The following is a 24023-nucleotide window of genomic DNA, read 5'->3' as shown; positions in this document are numbered from 1 at the left end:
CGATGTGGCTTCTCTAGATTGGCCAGCTGGCTTTGCCGTTTTGGGAATTGAACCTAGGGGCCTCTGTGTGTTGGGCAGGCTTCCTGAACCACAGCAGCACGGAGATGAGGCTGACCTAGAACTCTCTGTGTTGCCCAGGCTGGCTTTGAACTTGAGATCTTTCCGCTTCGGCCTCCTAGTTAGAGTGACAGGTCTTGTGCCGCCAGGCTTGGCTGCTTTTCTGGTTTTAACTGAACTCACACTCAAACGTGTGGAGGAGAATTACAGTTCTAAACTGACCAGCCTGAGGCTCCCTCAGGTGTCCTGGGCTGTCCTGATCTCCGCAGTCCCCACCTGGCCCCATTGCTACGCTCAGGATGGCCCCAGGCGTCTGCTGTGGTGTAGAAAGGCTCAGGGCCTTCCTTGAGTTCTAAGACCATTGCTTAACACCTTTTCAATCTCCTTTATCTTCCTTGATGGTCTTCCAACTCTTCCTCCAGCACACGAGCCTCAGATCTCTCTCTCCATCTCACACCCCCCAAGTCACAGAGAACCTCCTCAGTGAGTTCAGGTCCGGCCTAAGCCAGGGGAAACATCTGAGGCCAGCCGAGCCCCTCTGCTGTATCCCAGCAGGCTGTGCCTGGACAGTGTCCCCGCCCCTTGCTCTATCCTCAATAGCTATACCTCTTAGTTCCCAAACACCGAACCTGGCAACGCGTCAGTTTTCAGAGGCCACACAAGCTTGAGTTAGGTTGTTGGCAGAGAGGCAGCTGGCAAGCATGGGGCCTGAAGAGAGCATTCTGTAAAGTTGTGCGCAGTCACCTCTGTGCTCGGCCCAGAAGGCACCAAGCACGCCAGCTGTGCCTGGCCTGGCGTGAGGGCACGCTGCAACTTCCTAGGAAGAGGGTGCGACCAGATCCAGAGGCAGCCAGGGCCCTTGTTCCTAGGGACCCGGGAGGTTGGGTGCTTAACACCTCCACCCCATCCCCGCCATGCTATTCTCTAAAGAGTGCATTTGAAACAGTGACTGTCCAGACCGACAAGTCAGTGGGTCCTGCCCACTCCTTGTTCCCGGGAGTAAAGTTATCCTGGGACATAGCCGCGCTCACGGGCATCTCTGGCGGCCGCGTCACAGTTGAGTACAGCGGTTCCCCTCTCTTTTCCTCCCCAGTTTTCAGTTACTCGATGTCAGCTACGGTCTGAGAATATTAAATGGAAATGTCTAGAAATGCACAGTTCGTAAGTTCAAACCACAGGCCGTTCTAAGCAGCACGATGAAAACTTGCCCTGGTGACGGGGGCTTGACTCATGCCTCACCTGGTGGCCCCACAGTGTATATGCTACCTGTCCGCTAGGTACTCCCTGATTATTATTGTTATGACATTGACTGTCAGTATTTCAGAAGGCTTATGTAACCTGCACTTACTCAGTAATTTTCCCAAAGCCCAACCTTTCATCACAGCATTTATGACGATAAACTTTATTGTAATTCCTATTAATCTCCTACTGGGCCTGTTTTATTAGTTGGACCCTATTACAGATATGTGTCCAGGAGAAGCGTGGTTTGTGTGAGGGGTCTGTGCCTGCTCAGGTCTCTGTTGGTGCAGGCAGGGCAGTGGCCGTGGACCACGGACACTCCTGTGGCATTCTGTGGGAAGGAAGTTGGCTAGCCCTTGTTCTCTGAACGCGAGCAATTGTGCTAACGTCTGTGTGCCTTCTCTGCTGAGCTCTTCATGTTGAGTCTCTGTAGGTCAGCTCCATCGCAGGTAGTGCCATAGGCTCTATTTTTATACCTGGCAGTAGCCAGAGCCCCTAGGGAGAAACCAAGTTGGAGCAGGTTGTGTGGTTTGAGGTGGCTTGGTTTGCTAGCCTGGCATGCTGTCACAGAGCCCAGAGCCACTTGAAGTTACTTTCTGTCTGTCTATCTGAGGCAGGTAGAGACCTTTACCCCTTCTGTCATAGTACCTCACAGATGTGTGTGTGCAGACCGCAGTGGGAGTTAGGGGCTCTGATGACCCTCGCAGATCTGGGGTTGAGGTAGGGTTGCATTGGGGAAGTGGCAAGGCCACTCCCAGAGCCACTAGGGAGCCAGGTCCACTGTGGATGTGGTACAGAGATGGGATAGTCAAGGGGGCATTGAAGAGGAGGAGCTGGCAGGGCAGAAGAGGGGCAGGTTTTCCAGAGGGAGACAACCACAGCTGTGAGAACTGGCCAGCATGAGACCTGTGGCTGGGCGTGGTTGCTGGAGCTCAGTGCATGAACTGCTGCGTTGGTGCGGCAGTGTGTGGGCGTGAGGTCGGGGGTCAGGAGGTGTGCTTTAAAAATTGGAGGCAGTTTGAGTTAAATCACCGGCAAGCCTCAAGTACTAGGCTGGATTGTGCCCTGTCTTAAAGTATCAGGAAGTGAGAGAAGGAGGAAGGAAATGTTTTTAAAAGACGTGAATCATTTAATAAGAAAATAACCAAGAGTAGAAGGTTCTGGATGTATCTATCCTGTGTCATGATAGCCCTTCTTAGCAAGGGCCTTGAGGACCATAGCAGGCGCTGGGGGCTCTGTGCCCTGGGAAGTTCTGACTGTGACAGCTTCTTCTCTCCGGGCCTCTCAGCCCCTTAGATGACTTGTGGCCACCGGATGGAGGAAGTGGCTGCCTATTGAGAGCCTTCATTCTTAGAATGACTGTGTTCATCCCTGACCTGTCCCATACATGTGTGTCTCGACATCTCTGCTGTTCTCTTGGTGTCTCTTTATCCATCTGTATCTCTGCGCGCACGCGCACACACACACACACACATACACACACACACAGACACACGGAGGCCACAGAGGGTTGTCGAGTGTCTTCCTGTGTTCTCTGTCCTAGTTTGTGAGAAAGCATCTCTCATTCAACCTGGAACCACTTCAACTAGACTGGAAAGCCAGCAACGCCCAGGATACATCTGTCTTCACCCCCAACCTGCAATGCTACGATTGCAGATGTCACACCCCTACCTTGGCTCTTATGTGGGTCTTGGGGATTTGAACTCAGGTCCTCGGGCTTGCACAACGCGTGCTTCACTCACCAAGGCATCTTCATGGCCCTCTCTCCATCTCTACCTGTGCCTGACACCCACCAGTCTCATCTCCCTGCTTCTGTTGCCCCCATGGTGCTGCTGCTCTGCTTGCTCTGGCTGCTACATCTGTGTCCCCAGCTCCCACCTGTGCCACCCACCCTGCCTCTCCTGCCTCTCCCCTGCACCCCTTGACTCTGTCCATCACTTCCACTCAGACAGTTTTCTCGGAGCCATGGGGGACGTCGATGTTGATGATATGGCAGTTCCTGCCCAGGGCTGTGGGAGGAAGAGGAAACCCAAGTTGGCCCCTGGGAGGGTAAGGGAGGGGAAGGCTACTCTGATCTCAGCGTGGTGGATTACTGATCCTCGGGACCTCTGACGCCCGCACACAGTAGGTGCTTTTTAAAAACCTCATGCTATGATGCCACCATGCTGCCTTTACCTCTGCTCAAGCACAAAGTAGGCCCGCAGCACTTTCCTCCTCTTCCCCTCCGCCCCCTTTGGTGAGGGCAGGGTTTCTCTGTGTAATAGAGAACTGGCTGTCCTGGAACTCGCTATGTAGATCAGGCTGGCCTTAGCTCACAAAGATCCGCCCGCCAATGCTTCCACACCCAGCATGTATTTGCTGACAAAGGAGTTTGGGGAGAAAAAAGTGTTAAATGCTGGAGCCAAGCCCTTTCTTTCCTGCAGGGGAAACCAAGGCCTGAGACTAAACAACTTGCTTAGTGTTTGGAGAACGGAGGATGGGAGTGGAAAACAGTAGGGGGAATGCTAACCTGGTAGGGGTGAGACCTGCAGCCCCCACCCCGCTGGACATGTGGCGCACATGCTCCCTCCTGGAACCCCTGGTCTTACTGAGGGTGCTTGGGTGAGCTTGCTGCCTGACTCCAGCACCACCGCTCAGCGGGGAGTCACCTCCAGGATCTTTATTCCTAGACAGCCAGCAGCTGAGAGAGCTGCCTAGGTGTGGGCTCTGGCCACCCGCGGGGGCCACCACCCCCCCCTGCAGCCACAGTGTCCCGGACAGACGCACAGGATGCAGAGCTGCTTGCTATACATCCGTCATCAGGAAGCTCCGTGAGGGAGGCTGTGGCAGATGCAGGGTGGGTGTGGCGATAATGGGCACCCCAGAGCGGGACACCCCGTCGTCCCCATTGTCCTCCTCTTGTTTTCCTCTCTGGAGTCTGAGTCTCCACCTTGTTGGGGACAAGGAGAGGGGTGTGGAGGACTCAGTGGCTGGGTCTGGCCCGCCAGGCTCCGACCACAGCACCCTGGACAGTAGCCTTTGCCCTTTCTGGGTGCTCGGTGGCACCAGAGCCTCTCGAGGACTCACAGGCAGCCGGATAGAGGGGGCTCTGAGTGGGACTGCTTGCTTGGTGACTGTTGTGACGATTGCAGATTGTGGTCCCGTGGCTCCCAAGGATTGCATGGTTCTTCAACCATTCCACAGACTGGGAGACTGAGGCCTAGCAACGCTAAGGGACCCTGCCTGGTGGCATTTGACTGTCTAGGATAGGCCAGCACTTTCCCACAGACTCCTCAGAGTCTCAGCCCTTAGGAGAAGGCCCCTCTCCCACTCCCAATCTGCCCTGTGTCTCCTGGGACTTAGTAAAGTGTCCTTGTTTTGAACAGTTTGGGAACTTAAAAGGCCCTGTAACTTGTCTATCTTTTGTTGTCTAGGAACACAGGAGGAGGAGGAGGAGGGGAAGGGGGAGGAAGAGGGGGAGGAGGGGTCAACAGTCTATCTGAGAGGGAGCTAGAAGGGCAGGAAATGGCCCCAGTAGGTGCTGGTTCAAAACTGAGTCAGTGTTTGTCACGTGTGTGTTATGTGTGTGTGTGTGTGTGTGTGTGTGTGTGTGTGTGTGTGTGTGTACATTTGTGCTTATGTATGTGTGTGTTGTGGCCCAGGTTAGCTTTATACTTGCTATGTAGCCCAGGCTGGCCTTGAACTCCTGAACCTCCTGCCTCAGCCTCCCCATGCTGGCATGAGACCACCATGCCCAGCCTACCCCCACCCTGTAATCACATGCCCCAGATCTCCACAAGATTAAAGCCCAGAGCCGCTTGGTGGAACCACAGAAGGGCTGGAGCCCGCCCTGTTGGGGACCATCGCACCCAGCAGATGTGTCACACTCTACCTCTGTTCTTCTCGGGCTTGTCCGCCACTTCTTGGCCATGGGCCACGGCAAAGCAGTGGCGCGTCGGGCCGTGGCAACGGTGCAGCCGCCCCTCCCTCCCAGGGAGCAAGGAAGGGGAAGTTAGCTGGAGACATTCTAGATAAAGTGTGCTGAGTAACCCTGGGGCTTCTGTGGATACACCCCAGAGTGCCCTTCCTGTGTGCAGCACAGGTGCACCTAGGGCAGAAAGAGTCGTGAGCTGACCATCAGCCCTCACCCGGAGTCTCCACAGAAGACAGGAAGTAGATCTGGCTTAGTCATGGGAAGGCCTGTTTGTTGAAAAGTCAGTTGGGGCCTTAGGTAAGGGGTATGGATGCTGAGGCGGGTAAGGTCTGTTATGTCCCTGTCACCACCAGGCTGCGATTAGTGGCATCGACAAAGTATGGTGACAAGGTAAGAGAGAAGGCAGTGTGTTGGCTCTAGGAAAAGGAAAAATGAAGTACAGCCCACCTTCAGGCACAGCTGTATCCAGGTGCGCTGGTGTCTCTGTGTGCCTTTGTCTGTCTCTCTGTCTCTGTGTGTCTGTCTGTCTGTCTCTCTCTCTCTCATATCTTCACCTAGTCCTTTCTAGTCACAGCTGTCAGCTTAGCTGTCTCAGCCAGAACAAAGATCCCCAGACGTCCCACCCACAGTGACAATGCTGGCTGTGCCAGTGGCCAGGCCGTGGCTGCTGCTCTGAGTTTGGGGTCAGCAGACGTCCACACTGAGGAGGTGCTGGGGCAGCTGCTGCGAGCAAAGCCTCTGTGCTGTGGTGAAGATGTCGCTCAGCTGTTCTCCCGTTTCACACTTGTGCCCAGGCACTTGATTTGCCCGAGGACACAAGGCAAACAAGACAATTTCATCTTTCCTCGTGACTCTCTTTGCTCCCTAGTTCTCAGGTGTGTAAGGACCCGCCAGTCAGTGAGGTGGCCTCCAGCACATGGACAAGCCTCTGAGGGTGGAGAGGGGGGGGAGGGACGGGCAGAAGCCTTATCCACCGCTCAGCCCTTGAGACTCAGCCAGGAACATGGGGCGTGAGGAAAGGTGCTGGGGTTCGCCTTGGTGTGGGTGAGCGTCTGGGCTCCTTGAAGGAGGTGAAGCTTAGGGGGCAATCACTGGAGTGTCGTGTAGACAGCTGGGACTCGGCAAAGACACGTCAGTAGGGGTGTGGCTCGTGCGACACAAGGGCCACAGTTAATGGCTTCAGGTGCGCTGGATCCAGGAGCTGACCTCAGCGCCGCACGTAGCTCCACGCTGCCTCCTGGGCTGACTTCTCTCAACCTCTGTAGCTGCTGCCTATAACGGGACTTTTTGGACCCGTCAGTGGTTATAAATACACGGAAGCTTATTAACATTTAAAAGCTAGCAGAGTTGGTGGCGCATGCCTTTAATCCCAGCACTTGGGAGGCAGAGACAGGCGGATCGCTGTGAGTTCGAGGCCAGCCTGGTCTGCAAAGTGAGTCCAGGACAGCCAAGGCTATACAGAAAAACCCTATCTCCAAAACCCAAAAACAAACAACAACAACAAAACTCCAACATTTAAAAGCTTAGGCCTATAACTGGGCAGACTCTTTGCTAGGTCATTTAAGTTACCCCCGCTGTTGTAGCCCACGCCCCACCACATAGCCAGTCCTTACCTCCCTGTACCTGTTCACATCCACCTCTACCTCCATGTCCCACTAAGAATCTCCCATCTGCCTTCTCCCAGAGTCCCCCTCTCTCCCAGAAGTTCACCTTCCTCTTCCTGCCCAGCTATTGGCCATCAGGTCTTTATTAAAGCCAATCAGATTCAATTCTATATTGCCTTAGCCAGGTGAGGAAGGAACAAATATTTACAAAATATGAGACTGGTGATAGGCTGAAGCTCTCTGTGGTACAGAATTAACTTTTTGTTTTTTCGTGCACCAGGCTGGCCTCAAACTCACTGCGATCAGCCTGCTCCTGCCTCCTGAGTGCTGGGATTAAAGGCGTGCGCCACCACGCCCGGCCCCCTTAACAATTTAATATACAGAGACACACCTTCACACAGTGCACCCCACAGCTCTAAGAGGCTCACCACACGTCCAGCCCTGTACCCTGGCTTAGCTTCATTTCCAGCCAGTTTCCATTGACCTGGTCAGGTCATATGTCCACCCTGAGCCAGCTCTGTGGGCCGGAGATGGAGAACTGTAATTGGACAGGCCTTGGTCATTTGCCGACATCTGGAACATGCTGAGGGAAGAGAGTGCATGGCACCCTCGGGGCTGGAAGAGGACGTGTGTGTGTGTGTGTGTGTGTGTGTGTGTGTGTGTGTGTGTGCACGCGCGTGCTGACTGAAGCTGAGGCGGGAGCTTCAGGGTACATGACACACCCTTGTGGGGATGATGTCTCTAACGGGCCCTGGGAGTGGAGGGAAGTGGGGAGCTAAGGCGCAGGGTGGGTTCACAGGAAGTAGGTGCCTAGCTTGGCCTCACAGAGGGGGTGGTGTGCATGGCTTCTAGTTTGCTCCCACATGGCAGCAGGACAGGAACCGAGCTTGGAGCCTAGGCACTTGAGGAGTAAGGAGCAATAGCTTGGCCCTAGTGTAGGGACTTTGGTGTTTTCGGGTTTAGAGGACTGTTTGGCTGGGGCAGTGTGTGGGTGAGATCTCTGCTTAGTAACTGTTGATTGAGGAAGCCTCCGAGGCCCAGACGAAAAGATGACTTCCGTAAGCCAGCTCTATGAGGGGAGGAGGCAGCCAGTGCTGGGGAACCCCAAACTGTGTGGTCTGGGTGAGGGTCTGCTGTGGGAGTTGGTGAGAGCAGGTTGCAGAGATAGGTGGATGACCAGAAAAGTCCCCAGAGAGGCCGGAGGGATGATGGCTAGGTGGGTGAAGGGGCTCGCTGCTAACCCTGACCTAAGTCGGACCCCTAGGACCTATGTCAGGAAAGTTAAGCATCCATTCTTGAAACTTGTCCCCCACCTCTACAAGCACACTGCAGCATGTACGCCCCGCCCTCCACAAACAAATACATGTACTGCCCAAGCAGGTGAGAAGGGACAGAAAAGGTCACAAGATCAGCCAGGTAATAATGGCTCGAAGACATGTAGGCAGTGGGCCGAGGCCCTGAGGAGTCTGTAAGTGTCTGTGTGCATGCGTGGGTGGGTGAGTGGGTAAGTAACAGTGAGGGGCCAAGCAGCTAGAGGGGAACTGAGCCACTGGGGCCCGTGGGGGACCTGGGCAGAGGCGAGGGTCGTGGTGAGGGAGCATAGGCTAACTGCTGGTGTCAACTGTCCTCCTGAGCCACTCTCTGTTGTTTCTGAGGAGTGAGTCTCTTTGGCACAAGAGAGCCCAGGGAGCCTTCTGCACTCTCTCCTAATCCCAGAGCTGCAGGGTCGGAGCACTACACCCAGCCTTTTCCCCTGAGTGATGGGGTGTGAACTCGGGTCCTCGTCTTGTGTCGTGAGCACCAGCACCCCGTGTCCACCCCTTTCACCGCCTCTCCTTCCTTCTTTTGGGCGGACTGCTTCTCATCTGGGAAGCTTGCCTGCTCCCAGGAAACCAGCTGAGCAGATAGGGCGGAATCAAAGGCCCAAAAAGGGTCCTGAAGTGGCTCGGGACAGGGATGGAGGGCTGATAGGCCAGCACCCCACATTGTGGGTGGTGACAGCAGATTCTGGGCTGTGTTGATGTATTGGGGGGGGATGAGGGGGGGGCTTGGTGGCCTGGTGGATTGGGTAGTAAGAGGTCGAGCGTAGGTGTGGGTGGGTTCCATACCCCAGCGGAGGACACTCCAGTCCCAGACACTGGAGGGTGACGTCATCAGGAAAGGCCCTGTGAGCACGGCCCTTCATCCCGGGTGGGGGGTGGGGTGGCTGTCAGCATAGGCAGGAGCTCTTCTGCAGCGTGCCCACAGGCCGTTGGCCCACAGATGGGTTATGGGGTGTGAGTCTGGGGTCAGTGCCAGGTGCTGAGGTTTGGGTGGCATGAGCTGTGACTTCTGTGTTCCTGGTGCCTGGCACAAAGTATGGATGAAGGCGTGAATGCGCCTCAGTGGTGGCAAGGAAAACGGTGGCAGTGACAGGAGCCTGGCCAGCAATACTGCGCCTCAGCCCCTGTGGCCCAGGACCCCTGAGAACTGAGGGCACCTTGCATTTCCGACTTTCTCATGTTGATTTTCCATTCTGTAGAGCCCACTGTCATGGCCTGGTCTAATCATGTGACTATCTGGTGTCTCCCTCCCGGCCGATTAGTCTGTGTTTATTGATCTGTGTTCGTTTGTCTGTTCACCCCATTGGTGACAGGCACCCAGGTTGTTCCCAGGAAAATGTGCACGCTGGGGACTGGCTTGGTGCAGTTCTGGTGGGTGTGCCCTTGAGCAGAAGACATTCTGCATGTCAGAGACGTGCCATGTTCAGCGTGTGGGTCTGTGATACTGCAGCGTGCCCACAGGCCATTGGCCCACAGCTGGTTTATGGGGTGGCATGGGCAGATGGCATCATTCACCTTGGAGCCGGAGGGCTCTGTCTGTGCCGCGTCCTCGCTGACTCTTGCCGCTGCCGCTGCTGTCTCCAGGCAGAGACATCCCACGGTGCCCTTAGCCCATTTCCCCCATGGAAATACTGAGTCTGGTTCTTGTGCTTAGCTGTTGGTTCCAACCACCTTTGTCTCTTCACCCCGTTTGCCTGCCTCTCTGCCACCTTCACTGAGCTCTTTGTGTACACTGGACGTGACGCGTCACACGTCTCTTCCTGCGGGGCGTCAGTTGGTCAGGAAGAGGTGGAAATGGGAATTTTGAGCCTCAGAGTCATTGCTGAGCCAGGCAGGCCTAGAGGTGTGAGCCTGTAATCCCGAGTGGGTCCACCAGAGGACTGCACTCGCGTAGAGCCACCCGTGGGACCTTTGAGGCCTCAGGTAGCCCTCTCAGCTGTCAGCGGTTACACCATCCATGCATCCTGAAGTCAGCCTTGCTCACGGCTGGGGCGTGACAGAGGCACAAAGTTTGTACTTAAACTGGAAAAGCACAATACCCCACAGCCAGACATGGAGCCGTGCACCTGCTGCCCCAGCACTCAGGAGGCAGAGGAAGGAGGGTGTGAGCTCCTGGCCCAGGCCAGCCGGGGCTGCAGTTACCTTGTCTTAAAAAAAAAAAGAAAGAAAGAAAGAAAGGAAAAAAGAAGGGAGGGAGAGAGGGAGGGAGAGAGGGAGTCACCTTAGTAGTTTCTGTTGGTTGTTAACAGTGGTATTTTGTACATCGTGGATTAAATTTATATCTTTAATGTCCCAGAGAGCTGGGAGTTCAGTGTATGGCTTACGTGGTATTTCTGCATGGTACTGGTGGAAATTATGGGAAGAGGGTGGAATGCCCTGGGAAGCTGCAGGTAGCTCAGCGGGGTCAGGTCTGATCCTCTCTCGCTGCCTAGCCATGCTCCTCGCTGTCCACTGACTGTGTGGCGTCACACGGGTGGCTTTCCTAGCCATGCTCCCCGCTGTCCACTGACTGTGTGGCGTCACACGGGTGGCTTGCCTAGCCATGCTCCCCGCTGTCCACTGACTGTGTGGCGTCACACAGGTGGCTTTCCTCCGTGGGAAGCTTGGCGTGCCTTTGCTGCACTATATGTACTCTTCCGGAGTGTTCACTTCTCCGTGGTGCTGAGTGTTCTGGCGTGGCTTCGAGGAACGCCACAGAGAGTGTGTGTAGTGCTCTTTGTCTTCCCTTTTGACCTCTGACCTCCTGTGTTACTTGTGTAGAGGCCGCAGTACAGACAGGTGCAGCAGCTTGCCCAGGGTCTCACTGCTACATGGGTAGAGCTCTGAAGTGTAATGCTGGCTTTGTGGGTTGCTATACAACTGTTTTAAGTACTGTTGAGGTGTCGCCATGCTGGCCCAGAGGACCTGATGTTTGTTGGCTGACCCTGACCGCTCATCTTATGGAGGAAGAAACTGAGGCTACGCCATGCTGTAAGGCAGAGCTGGCTGGGGGCCCAGGGGTCCCTCCCACCCACTTCCTTCCCTCCCCGACACACTATCCTGTGTCAGTTATGAAGCCTTCTTGCTCTGTGCCCAGCTGGTTCTCAGTGCTGCATGACTGGACACGAGCAGACACAGGGCTGCCTGGCTGCTGGCACCCAGATGCCTAGCCCACAGGCTGTCTCCTCCCCCGGGAACACTCCGTCATTTGCTGGGTCTCCGCAAGTTCATGTTCTTAGAAAGTCTGAAAGCCAGAGCAACTGGGCCCGTAGGTGGCCTGGGGCACCTGCTGCAGCTAGACCCAGAAGCTGTAGCTAGCAGGGGCCTTGGAGGTAACCGAGAGCGGGTGGCTTGCCCACATATCTCCACATCTGGCAAACCGGGGCACTCGCCAGCTTGGTGAGGATGGCAGAGCCAGGCAGTCCAAGGTGGGTGCCGACAGATCTGGGACTGTGGTGGGAGGGCTGCAGTGCTTACATCATGCAGCAAGGAGCGAGCCAGCTGTGGCTTCTGGGTCCCTCTGTGTGGAGCCAGCAGGGCGTGTGCTACTGATGTGTGGGGCTGTTGAGGCCTAGACCCAGGTCCTCAGAGTGGGACTCACAGGCTCCTGGAGCAAAGCAGGTACACACGCTTCAGATGCCGCCAGACCCTACACCCTGCACACGCCGCTGGCAGAAGGGTGCAGACCAGGGAAGCCACTGTTTTGGTGCTGAGAGCACTCAAGTAGCCTCCAAGGTTTGAAGCATTGAAGATCCTTTTGTGTAGAGCAGAGCTCAGAGAGGAAAAAGAACTCCCCCCAAAGGCTGTCCAGTGCACCCCTGCAGGCTCCCAGGCCTCTTCTGCTTTGCCCTTAAGGCCCTGTGGCCTGCCCCCAAGGCCCTGCAGCCTGCTTCCAGCCTCCTGTATGTTTGATTGCCTGGTGATCACCAGCCTGGCTGGCACCCAAGGAGCAGGCAGGCTGCAGGGGTGGGGTGTAGCCTGTAGGAGCTATGCTGTGCTTTTACCCAGCGGTACTGGGGGGGGGGGGCTACAAGGGACAGAGAGCCTGGGAGGGATCTTGGCAGACACGTGCCCTGCGTTGCTTCACTGTGGCTGCCTAGTACCCAAGTCTAGATTTGCCTTCTTGTGTCTGCTGGGTTGGCGTTGCGTGTCCTGCAAAGGGCCTTCCAGGGAGACTGAAATGCTTGGGGCCTGAAGTGTTGTAAGTTTTGATCACTGATTCTTTTTTTCCCTCCAATTTCACCTGTTGAGCAACCTTAACTCTGAAATTTCAACTGCTCCAAAACTGGAAACCTTGTAGAAGTTTTGTTGGTGCTCAAGAAGTGTTAGGTTCTGCCGGGTATGGTACCCCACACCAGAAAACTGGGGTTCTGCCGGGTATGGTACCCCACACCAGAAAGCTGGGGTTCTGCCGGGTATGGTACCACACACCAGAAAGCTGGGGTTCTGCCGGGTATGGTACCCCACACCAGAAAGCTGGGGTTCTGCCGGGTATGGTACCACACACCAGAAAGCTGGGGTTCTGCCGGGTATGGTACCACACACCAGAAAGCTGGGGTTCTGCCGGGTATGGTACCCCACACCAGAAAGCTGGGGTTCTGCCGGGTATGGTACCACACACCAGAAAGCTGGGGTTCTGCCGGGTATGGTACCCCACACCAGAAAGCTGGGGTTCTGCCGGGTATGGTACCCCACACCAGAAAGCTGGGGCCGTGTCTCTAACAAGGCCAGCTTGAGTTACATGGTAACACCTTGTCTCCAAATAAACAATCAGGAGTTTTCAAAGCTTTGGACTTTTAGGTTAGGACTGTTTGGCCCACAGGGATGGCACTAGTGAGGAGGCTCCAGCAGGTGAGCTGCACTGTCTTCCTTTTCGTCCTCCAGTCCGAGGACTGAACTCTACAAGCACGGGGCGGCTGCTCTGCTTTTCAAATGTGCACTGGGGTGGGGCTCAGTCACAAACATTCAGCACACACGGGCCACAGGTTCAGCCCGGCTCTGCAGAATAGGCAAATGTTGGACGGGGTACTAGCTCAGGCACTGCATTACAGTAGGTGCTGGCCGTGGAACTTGGCCTAGCTCAGGTGTAGGAAACAGAATTCAGTGTCCTATTGGAAGTCTCATGGGGAAACTGAGTCCCAGAGCAGAAGGTGGCCTGGTGTGTGAGTGGTACGGTGGGGTTTGCGCCCGCTCTCTCATTGAGGGAGTTGCTCTGCCCGTTCTCAGATGCCTCACAGATTCATGGGTAGCTAAGCTGAGGCCCCTGTCCTCAGGATACCACAGGAGAAGCCCCGTGTCCCTGGGGGTGGCGTTCTTCCACCAGGAGAGAAGCTGGCATCAGCAGAGTCTGAGCCTGGCCTGGGTCCTCACAGAGCTGCCTCCAAAGTGCTGGAATTAAAGGTGTAACCGCTTTAACCTGCAGTAGCAGCCCATGAGCATCTTAAACTGGGTTCTACTAAACGCAATGCCGTGCTCTTGAAAACCATATTTGCATGTGTCTGACAGGCATCACGGTGAGCCATGTGCCCATGTGTGGGAGCAGGTCGTCGGTGGTGCCACTCAGTTGCCTTGCCCCAGTGTCCTCAGCAGCCCTATGGTGAGAGCTGCTGGATCCATTTCACATGGGGTGGAAGCTGAGGCCCAGAGAGGCCAAGCGCAACAGAGCAGTCCGCCCACTGTTGTCCCCTTCCCCCTCCCTGCCTGGCACTGTCACTCTGTCCTCTCTCTCCCTTTTCCACTGTTGATGGGCTAATGCGGCTTCCTTCCTCCCGTCCTCCTACGCAGGCGGATCATGCAGAGCCTGTGGTCAGACTCAGAGCTCAGAGGGCTGGCTGGGTCCTCCTGTCTCAGTCTCCAGCATGCCAGGGTCAGGAGCAAGGGCTTCGCACATCAGGGGTCCTGTGCATTCAGAGCCCAGGGATTTAGATTGAAAAAGACTTCCAACTTATTTAACAGCTCAGTGTTGGTGACAGGTGTGTCACCAGGACAGACCTTGTGTGTTTTTGTGGCACATTCCCACGACCTTAGACCTGCTCACCTGGCTGGTGCCACCTGGGAGGGACCTGATCCCACTTGGCCCTTCTCGCTTGAATGCTCTGTTGCTCCTGTGTGCTTTCTTTAAGCGTCTGTATTTATCTGTCACGTCTATATCACTCTCTGACTGGCATCTGCAGAGTCCTGAGATGAGGGTGTGTGTTTGCGGGGTGGGGGGTGGGGGTTGAGAGTCTGTGGATTGGACAGTGTTAATACCAGGTGGACCCTGTAGCCCCCCCACCCCTGCCTTGGGGACCAGCCTCTCATCTCCTGTCCCCTCACAGAGTCTGCCTGTGCCATCAAGGAGGCCCATGTGCTGCTGGCTCCAGCTTTGCTGTGGGTGCGTCTGTCCTTACATCGGGTACCACTTGTAGGCTGCTTGGGTGTGGTGACTTCTCCTGGCCAACCCATGCACCCGTCTTGCCCCCACCATCCCGTGCCCCTGGGCTGCTGCTCTGCTGTTAGACTCCACCTGTGGGCAGGAGCCTGCCTGTGCTTGCTTGTAAGGCACACAGCCGTAGTCACTGTCACCGCCCGAGCTGTGTGCTACCCACTTCAGATGTGCTTTTGAATACAACAACACACATAGGAGTTGCTGGCTCAGAGTCACACCGCTAGTGTGAGCCAGTCATGGAAAACTGTCTGCCTAACTTCGGACACAAGACAGCCACTGTCATAAGACATGATGTCACATTCCCCATGGCCAGCCCACGGGAAGCACACACTGCATGCAGGGTGTGTGACCTAAGTGGCATTTCAGAGAGAGTGGGCCGGGAGGCAGCACTTGCTAAAACGCAAACCCTGGGTCGTACTGTGTCTTCTGAGTCAGCTATGTGTGTGTGGCTTCATACAGGGTGTGCTGTGATAAGGACATGGTTCCACAGAAGGGCCACGCTGACCACGAGGTGCACGGCAGTAGCTTAACCCCCCCCCCCTTTTTTTAAATGCAGGGTTTTATGTAATCCAAGCTGGACTTAAAATTACTATGTAACCCTGGATGACCTCCAGTTTTTTTGTTGTTGTTGTTTTGTTTTATTTTTTGTTTTTGTTTGCTTTGTTTTGTTTTTTGGTTTTTCGAGATAGGGTTTCTCTGTGTAGCCTTGGCTGTCCTGGACTCGCTTTGTAGACCAGGCTGGCCTCAAACTCACAGCGATCCACCTGCCTCTGCCTCCCGAGTGCTGGGATTAAAAGCGTGTGCGCCACCACTGCCTGGCGCTGACCTCCAGTTTTTGATCTCTTGCCTCAGCCTTGGGAGTGCTGGGGTCACAGGGTCACAGGCTTGAACCACCACACGTGGTACTGCGGACCCAGGAGGAGGCCCGATTCTGCACGCTGTGTGGTTGACTTTGAGTAAGTCAAGGCTAAGTGAGCCAGGCACTGTGGTGCACACCAGGCGTCCCCCACTTGGGAAACTGAGGAAGGAGGACTCACTATGCGGCATGGGCCAGCCTGGATTCCAGAGTGAGACCCTGTTTCAACCCTCCTCCACCTGCATACTCGGTGACCGTGACAGCTGGTGACAGTGGTTTTAGTGCAGTGCAGTGTGTAGTACATATGCCACACTTTTGTGTAAGTGGCGACTATTGGGTTGTACCACAGGCACAGGAGGGAAGTGCTGTGCTGTTACCATGGCTACTGGCGGGCAAGCTGGCCCCCCGCTCCTTTATAAACTTTGTGACCACCACCATATTTGTGCCTTGTGGGACGCACGTGGATGTTCAATTTCACCTTACAGAGAAGAAATAGGACATGTAAGGGATCACACATAACCACACACTGTGGTGTCAGCCCACTGCAAGCCGAGGCAGGAGGATTGCCACAATTTGAGATCAGGTTGGGTTGCAGAGAGAAACCTTGTCGTGAGTGCTTGCTTTGTCAGTACGCTCTAAAACTGGATGGAGAGTAATGTAACGGTGACTCTTGAGGAAACTGTGAGGCCGAGGTGTGTGTGTGTGAGTGTGTGCGCGCACAGGTATGACACGTATGCGTTGTGTGTGTGTGTTACGTGTACATGTGGTGTGTGCACCTGTATGCATGTGCTTGAGTGTGTGTGTGGTGTGTGCGTGTGTGCGTGTCCCACATTGCTTGCAGTCAGACGGATAGTCCCGGCCAGGTATACAGGACTCTACCCTGTGCTCAGCCTCCACCCCCAGCTCCCTGCTGAGTGGAGACAGGATCTGTGTAGGAGGCCAAGCAGTTGTAGGAAGCTGGGCTCCAGCAAGGTCATCCTGGACCTTTCCTGTTAGTACTGTCCTGTACAAGGACCTTGGGGCCTCTCTGAACAGAGGCCCAGAATGAGGCATTGCCGCAGGCCCAGGCAAAGCTAGGCACTGAGCTGGGCACTGGGTAGACTGTCCCTAAGGGTGTGTGGTGAACAGTGCGAAGGCTTAAGAGCCTCTAGCTGCAGACTCCCCGCGCCCCCCCCCCCCGCAACCTGGGACCTGCCTGTGCCTTAGTAAAACGTGGTAATAGTTCTGTTTATGGGATCTGTTAGATCCAAAATGTATGTAAAATATATAGACCCATCCAGACAAAGTGGTACACACCCATGATCCTTGTTAGGGGGAGTCTGGAGCTCTAGGCCACCTCTCAAGTCCCCGGCTCAAAGACAACAAAATAAACCCAGCAAACTAACCCCAAAGTGCATGTGGGTTTCTCCTTAGACCTTGGTGGGCTACGAGTGGGAGGCAGTGTTCCCTGTGTGTCTGCAGGTTTTATGAAAGATCAAATATTGTGTTCCAAAATTAAGCATTTTTCTCTTTTTCTCCAAAGCTGGCCACCTGAGTCTTCCTACTGGCCTAAGAACTGGAAACCCTTTGGCCTTGCCCTAAGGTCCTGAAGTCTTGTCCTGTTTGTATTTAGTCATGAAAGTGTACACACCAAGCAGTAACCACCAGGCCAGCTTGCCACACGGTTCTGTGAGGTATACAATGAGAGCACAGCCACCTATGGTCACATGTGACACCTAAGTTGGCTTCTGTGCTGAGACAGAGTTGTTGGGCTCTCAGAGCACATCTGACCTCGTCCTTTGTGCCAGCCTGCATGCCCTCCTCCCTGTGCCAGCCTGCATGCCCTCCTCCCTGTGCCGGCCTGCATGCCCTCCTCCCTGTGCCAGCCTGCATGCCCTCCTCCCTGTGCCGGCCTGCATGCCCTCCTCCCTGTGCCAGCCTGGATGCCCTCCTCCCTGTGCCAGCCTGGATGCCCTCCTCCCTGTGCCGGCCTGCATGCCCTCCTCCCTGTGCCAGCCTGCATGCCCTCCTCCCCTGTGCCAGCCTGCATGTTCTCCTCCCTGTGCCGGCCTGCATGCCCTCCTCCCTGTGCCGGCCTGCATGCCCTTCTCCCCTGTGCCGGCCTGCATGCCCTTCTCCCCTGTGCCGGCCTGCATGCCCTCCTCCCTGTGCTACCGTCATGTTCCTCAAGCTTAACAGCAGCCATGACCTGAAATGCTTTTTCCATCCTCTCACTGCGGGCTTTCTTGGGTGGCTCCCCAATGCAGTGGATTGGTGGTCTCTGATGCCTAGGGTCGCCCTCATAACCATTCATGGGAGAGCAGGGTGGTGCAGGAGTGACATAACTGCCTGGCACCTGGTAGTTTTAGAGCTGTTTCCCTTGAGGCAGGAACACAGAGCCAGTCTGGGTTTGTAAAGCACAGGGGCCCCGGCCGCCATCCAAGGCCACTTCATAAGTGCCGCCCATGCACTGCCAGCTCCCTCTGCTCACAGCTCTTTTCTTGGGAGCTTCTTTATCTGGTGAGTGTAGGGAAATGCCAGTTTAGAAAGTACAGATGGGTTTGACCAGAATGCCACTTCCTTCCCTCCACTGTGGGTGTCTGTGCCTTAAGCTGGTGTTTCGTTCTGCATTAGCACCAGCTCTGTGCCTTTTATGTAGCCCAGGCTGGCCTTGTGTAACTGGGGGTGACCTGATCCTCCAGCTTTATCCTCTGGCTCTCACTGTGAGTGGTTCGGGCATACAGTAGGTTCCCAGGAAACACACGTCTTCTCTGAGGCAGGTGGCTCTCTCAGATCCCTCCACACTTGCTGCCCTCGTCCCTTCCCATGGCTCATGGGCAGCCTGGGGATGAGCTGAGAGCTCGTGTGATGCCCATTTTGTGACTTGCGTTAGACCAGCGTGGGGCAACGTTGAAGGACAGAGCTGAGTTTGGAAACCGACTTTTCCATTTCCTTAGCTGTGTGGTCACTTGCAGGCCACGGGCAGCACTTGCTGTGGGCAGCTGTCCCTACACAGCTTCATGACAGCCCCTTCCCACGGTCCAGGAGGCTGCTCGCGCTCACACCGCCGGTTCAAGTCGAGTGTGATAAGACCCAGAGGCATCGTCGTCAGCCCCACTTCTCAGAGGAGCCCAGAGAGGTTGGGCAATGACCAGCCAGTGTCACACAGCAGTGTCTGAATGCAGGCAGTCTGCACCATTTCTGCATCTGGCACACAAACAGAAAACCCAATAATCACACGTGCCTCATCTCAGGAAACCAGTGTGACCAACAGCGCTAGAAGCATGTTTTAAGAGAAGATGGCCCACCACCCCCGACCTCCAGGGCTCAGCAGGGAGCATCTGAATGCTGCTTTTTTAAAAATTATTTATTTATTGTATATGAGTACTTTATCTGCAGAAGAGGGCATCAGATCCCATTATAGATGGTTGTGAGCCATCATGTGGTTGCTGGGAATTCAACTCACGACCTCTGGAAGAGCAGGTGGCGCTCTTAACCACTGAGCCATCTCTCCAGCCCCTGAATGCTTTTTAATCTTTTTCTCCTGCTGTCTTTGGGTGCCAGTTGGTCTGCCTTCTCAGTGATTCCACCCTGGGGCACAGTTGCATTCGCCTGGCATCCTCACAGACCCAGCTGGCTCATAGAAGGCTGAGCCTGCCGTGCAAACACAGGGCTCATGGGAGGAGGGGCAAAGCGGAGTATGAATAGCCTCTGGCTTAGTGTGACCGGTGGTCCTCCTGTAAGAAAAGAGCGCTGTGGACCTCGCCCCTGCTTGTCAGTGTCCCCCACATCAGCGTCGTATGGCAGGGCTCAGCAGTGAGCAGAAGTTCCAGAATAGAGGCTGTGACAGTGCTCTTGTGGCTGCAGTTCTGGGGTTTGTGGTGTACTGACAGTTTTGCGGGCTGCTGCTCCTGCAGAGCTCTCTCCCTCCTGTCTCCTCCCTCCCCTGACAGCATGCACATGCTCCGCTCGCCACTGGCACGAAAGCTCTTAGTGTTTGCCCACACCCTCCGTGTGCCCTATCATGTTCTTCCGTTATTGCGAGTGTGTGATGGGGGAGGATGGGTGCCATGGTGTGAGTATGGAGGTCAGAGGACAACTCTGTGGGGCCATTTCTCTCCCTATTTCTGTGAGTCTTGAGGAGCCGAACACAGGTCGGCCTTGTGCAGCAAGCGCCGTTACCTGCTGAGCCTTCTTGCTGGCCGCCTCTCTGTGTTGTGGATCACCCCCACTGCAGTGTAAGTGCAGTGGGAATAGTGGCTCCACACTACCGTCTAGGTAAAACAGACAAGAAGTCCACACGTGTCAGCATACACAAGTCAGCACACAGGTCAGCACATACATGTTAGCACACACAGGTCAGCACACACATATTAGCACACACAGGTCAGCACATAAAGGTCAGGACACACAGGTCAGCACACACATGTTAGCACACACAGGTCAGCACAGAGGCAGTTTTCCCTCCAAGCTCAGATGAGCCTGAAAGTGCTGAGTGCACGAGACACCCACACTCCAGGGCCACAGAGGCTGGTGGCCATTCAGTCCTTATCTAGGTCAGGGCTCCCCAGGATGCTAGGCCCCACAAACCACAGGGTTTTCTGAGCCTTTGGTCAGTTATGACCAAGGCAAAGCAAAGTACATTTTATATTTTACTTGATTTGGCTGAATTGAACCTCTTCTCAACCCCGGTGGCAGTGTGCTGGTGGCCTGCGCAGAGGAGGAGGGCCATCAGGTGGCCCATGGCTCTCAGAGAGTAGTTGGTACCAGCCATGGGGTTGGCAGGCCTGGTACATGTTTAGCATTTCAGGGGCTTCTGGAGGGCAGCCAGGTTGCCTCCAGCTGCCTCTGAAGCTTCCGATGCCCTCCTGGATTGCTTGGGTTCTTCCTAGTGGATAGGCAGCCACCATGCCCCGGAGTTCAGGCTCTGAGCATCTTGTGGTGTGGGAGCGAGGTGGGACTCCTCCGGCTGGGCCTCACTGTGTTAGCAGGGCTGGATTTCCAGAGCCCAGAACAGACAGGAACAGACAAACAAAACAAACGATAAAGGTGAAGAGTCAGGGAGCTTGCAGAGATGAGGACTGACATACAGGTGGCTGCTTCTCGCTCCGTCCCATTGTGACAGAAATGACAGTCACTACTGGTATTCTGTGCCCTTCTGTCTCTGGGGCTTCCCAGCAGCCCGTGTTTATAAACAAGGGAAACTGAGGGCCCGGCCTCGAAGGTCAGGGAGGGACTCTTCATCTCTGGAGCCACGTTTTGCGCCATCCGTAGCCCAACATCTGAGACAGGACCGAGGAGGGACATAGAATGTCAGGTGTTGGGTGTGTCTATGAAGCCTGCCTTCCCCAACCCCCTCCTAGGCCCTGAGCTGCCCTCTTGGCATGCGAGGCCCACAGGGACAGAGCCTGCATCTGAAGCCAGGGCATGGGCACTAAGTTGTGAGTCTCACAGACTGAGGTGGGAAACAGGTGCGGTTAGTTTCTTGGGTTAGCTGATTAGAGGCGTTCTCTCGTGGAGCGTCAAGACGTGTGTGACTCACGCAGGCACAGGGCAGGTGGTGGGTGGTGGAGGCTGGGTACTGCCTGGCTACAGGGAATGCCGTACCTGGGTGCATGACACCCTTCGCTTCTGCGCAGAGCCAGCCTGGGTAACTACACCCAGCTTTTCCTGGATGGTGACAGGCACGCTGATGTGCTATTGACTTTTCCTGAAAGCCCAGGCCTGAGAGGAGGACGGAGGTTAGCAGGGACTCCCCACTGCAGCACAGGTCTGCACGGTCGCTCCCTTAGAGGCCACTGGGGATCCCCAAAGCCCCTCTGCCTCAGCCCACTCCTGACACAGCATCTCCATTGCTCTGCAGGGCAGGAAGCCGTGGTGAGCGGGCTGGAGGACTGGTGCTTGGAAATGAGGGCATCCATGGGAGGTGAGTCTGGTCCTGACATGGCCCCTTAAGGCCTCCATGTTCCCCACCCCCAGCCTCGGGCGGGCGAGCTTGCTGCACAGCTGGATAGTTAAGGTGCAGGACCACCAGAGCCTGATGCACACTGGGAGTGCCAGCACACAGGAAACTGCAGGAGGAGTGAGGGTTCTAGGCCAGCCTGGGCAGTAGGCTGCCTGCTACAGCCGTCATCCAGTGTTCCCGTTGTTGGGGGTGGTTACCATTAGGCCTGCTTCCCTTGGCTGCAGGAAAAAGTCTCCTGTCTACAATGTGAGCCAGCAAGTTGCAGAGGTAAGATTTGAACCCAGTTCTTCAGAACTGCCTGCCTGCTGCCTTTACTGCCTAAGAGAAGCTGTTTTCTTCTGGACAAGCCTGGGCCCTGGCTGTGCATCTCTGAGCATTCTAGAATTATAAAAACATGGAATACAGGCGAGATGTTTGCTGGACTTCAGGCTCTGAGACATGTGAATGACTTGGGGTCAAACTGGGCATGAGATAATCTTTTCCCACCCCATGTTCCCCGTTCCCTCCAGTTACTGTTATGAGCTGCCAACCACAGGCACACACACGCACACTGTACAGCCCCACTCCGCAGCAGCCTACAGCCAAAGCTCCCCCCCCCCACCTTTTCAATCCAAAGGACACTGCTTCTAATTCCAGTTACGGTGTGGTTGGTGGCTTCCGAGGGATCCTGGCTCAACTGTCATTGCAAATGGCGGAGTTCGAGGCGAGCTTTATGAGGCACGTGAAGGCATCCTTAGATGTCTGAGTGGCTCTGTCCCCTAAACATGCCTTGGGATTGGTTTTACCCATCCCAGACCCTGAACTGAAGCAGGGAGCAGCCTGCTTTTGCACTGGCAGAAGGGGATGAACAGTTTCTTTTCAGAGAGAGGTCCCTGCTGTGATCCGATGCCCAGGTTGCTGGCCCTGGGCAAGGGTGATCTGCCTCGGCAGGTGCTTCTCAACCCTGAAGCCGTTAAGCTCAGTGGACTGTCCCCAGCTTGTGGTGGAGATGGGAACCTGACTGGTCCAGGGATGGTGGCCACCCGGAGCCCTGACGGTGGCCACCCGGAGCCCTGACCGTGGCCACCCTGGCCTCAGCACATTGGCTTCCAGGCTTGCGGCTGCTTCCTCGGGTGATGTCCGTCTTCCACTTGCCGTGCCCCAGTGGGTGGACTGGCCCAGCTCTGAGCCTTTGATGATCTTTGTCAAGCCTCAAGGCTGAAATCCAGTGTCCCATCTCGCTTACCTCCCCAGACCCTCACAGGTCTCTCTCTTCCTGCGCTTTCACGGTGGCTGTTCCTTCTTCCGGGAACACCTTCCCTCCGGCTGCCTGTGAGTTCTCTGCTGTTTAGGCTTCAGCTTGAGGACCAGCCACAGCTAGGGCCTTTGCTGGCCTTCTCAGGGGACCTGTCACCTCCCAGCGTGAGTGTTGGGGGGGGGGAGTGATAGAACTGGGTAAATCTGGACCCACCCGCGTGATTCCAGCAGGGAAACAGACTCAGACACTGGCAAGGCAAAGCCCATGTGAGGTGATCAGGTTGGGCTCAGCATGCCCCCTGTCTGTGCTGACCTCCAGCATGTGTCCCCTGTCTGTGCTGACCTCCTGCATGTGTCCCGTGTCTGTGCTGACCTCCAGCATGCGCCCCCGTCTGTGCTGACCTCCAGCATTTGTCCCCTGTGTGTGCTGACCTCCAGCATGTGTCCCCTGTGTGTGCTGACCTCCAGCATGTGTCCCCTGTCTGTGCTGGCCTCCCATGCACACCCTGTCTGTACTAGCCTCTAGCTGTGGGGCCTGGGTGTCGGCAGTGACACGGGCAGGGACTGAGACGCACAGCTGACCTGCCCTCTGGCCTAGCGAGGGGAGCTGTGTTCTAATTCCTGTTCCAAGCTGTCTTCCCCCTGCTGGGTCCTGAGCCTCCCACACTGGATTCCAGCAGGCATCCCAGAGCCGCCCGCAGACTTGGTCCAGCCCTTTGCACTGTCCTCGTTCTATTCCCTTCCCTTCAGCCCCGGGGCGCCCTTCCTCAGACTCTGTTCCTGGCTGGGGCACCCTTCCCAGCACCCCGCTGTGGCTCAATCCTGCTGTGCTGGCTTCCAGCTGGGACTCCACTTTCTCCCCTCTGGGTCTTTCTAGAGCGTTGAGCTTATTACCACACCATGCAGGTCCCCTGTAAGCTCCCCACTTCTTCACCAGGGTCAGGGTTAGGGTTAGGATTGTTAGGGTTAGGGTTACAGTTGTTAGGGTCAGGGTCAGGACCGTTGAAGCCGTTGTCCTTGCTGCCTGTCTTCCGTCTTCCCCGTCCTGGGCTTGGTGCACGGACTTCACTGCCAACTTGCTGAGCAAGTCCCAAGTGCAGATAGAAGAAAGGTCAGTGCTGAAGGACGCCATCCCTGCCATGTGGCACAGGGGCAGGCCAGCTGGACCCTGGCTCAGTTGCTTCTTCATCGGGTAACTGGGCCTCTCTCCTAGCCTCAGTTTCCTCCTGGGTGCTAGACCCTGACCATCAGGCACTCATCCCATCATTATTAACTGAGCGATGAGGAGGAGGCAGGCGTGCGCAGAGAGCCGGGACACAGTTCCCGTCTGTACTGCAGGAACCAGGCAGCCCTGCGGGTTACTTTCTGTGCTGTTGTTTGTTTTAAGACAGGCTCTCCTGGGTCTCAGGCTGGCCTCAAACTCCTCATCTTTCTGCCTTCACCTCC

General features: G+C 55.6%; 1 protein-coding gene across 3 annotated transcripts in view; it reads left to right on the top strand.

The window, feature by feature from the left end:
• Positions 1-24023, top strand: part of Tpst2 (tyrosylprotein sulfotransferase 2) — a 38042-nt gene that overhangs the window by 3772 nt on the left and 10247 nt on the right. For 2 of the 3 annotated variants that reach the window (XM_051161740.1, XM_051161738.1), the window contains exon 2: positions 21240-21302. The gene's annotated coding sequence lies outside the window, so the exon portion shown is untranslated. Of the gene's footprint in view, positions 1-21239; positions 21303-22627; positions 22743-24023 lie in introns of those variants that run through there. The other variant, XM_051161739.1, reaches the window with a different exon arrangement.

This window comes from Acomys russatus, chromosome 19, assembly GCF_903995435.1.
Source record: "Acomys russatus chromosome 19, mAcoRus1.1, whole genome shotgun sequence".
NCBI classification, from domain to species: domain Eukaryota; kingdom Metazoa; phylum Chordata; class Mammalia; order Rodentia; family Muridae; genus Acomys; species Acomys russatus.
Note: the sequence above shows the minus strand (reverse complement) of the source record. Positions and strands in the feature narration are given on the sequence as shown.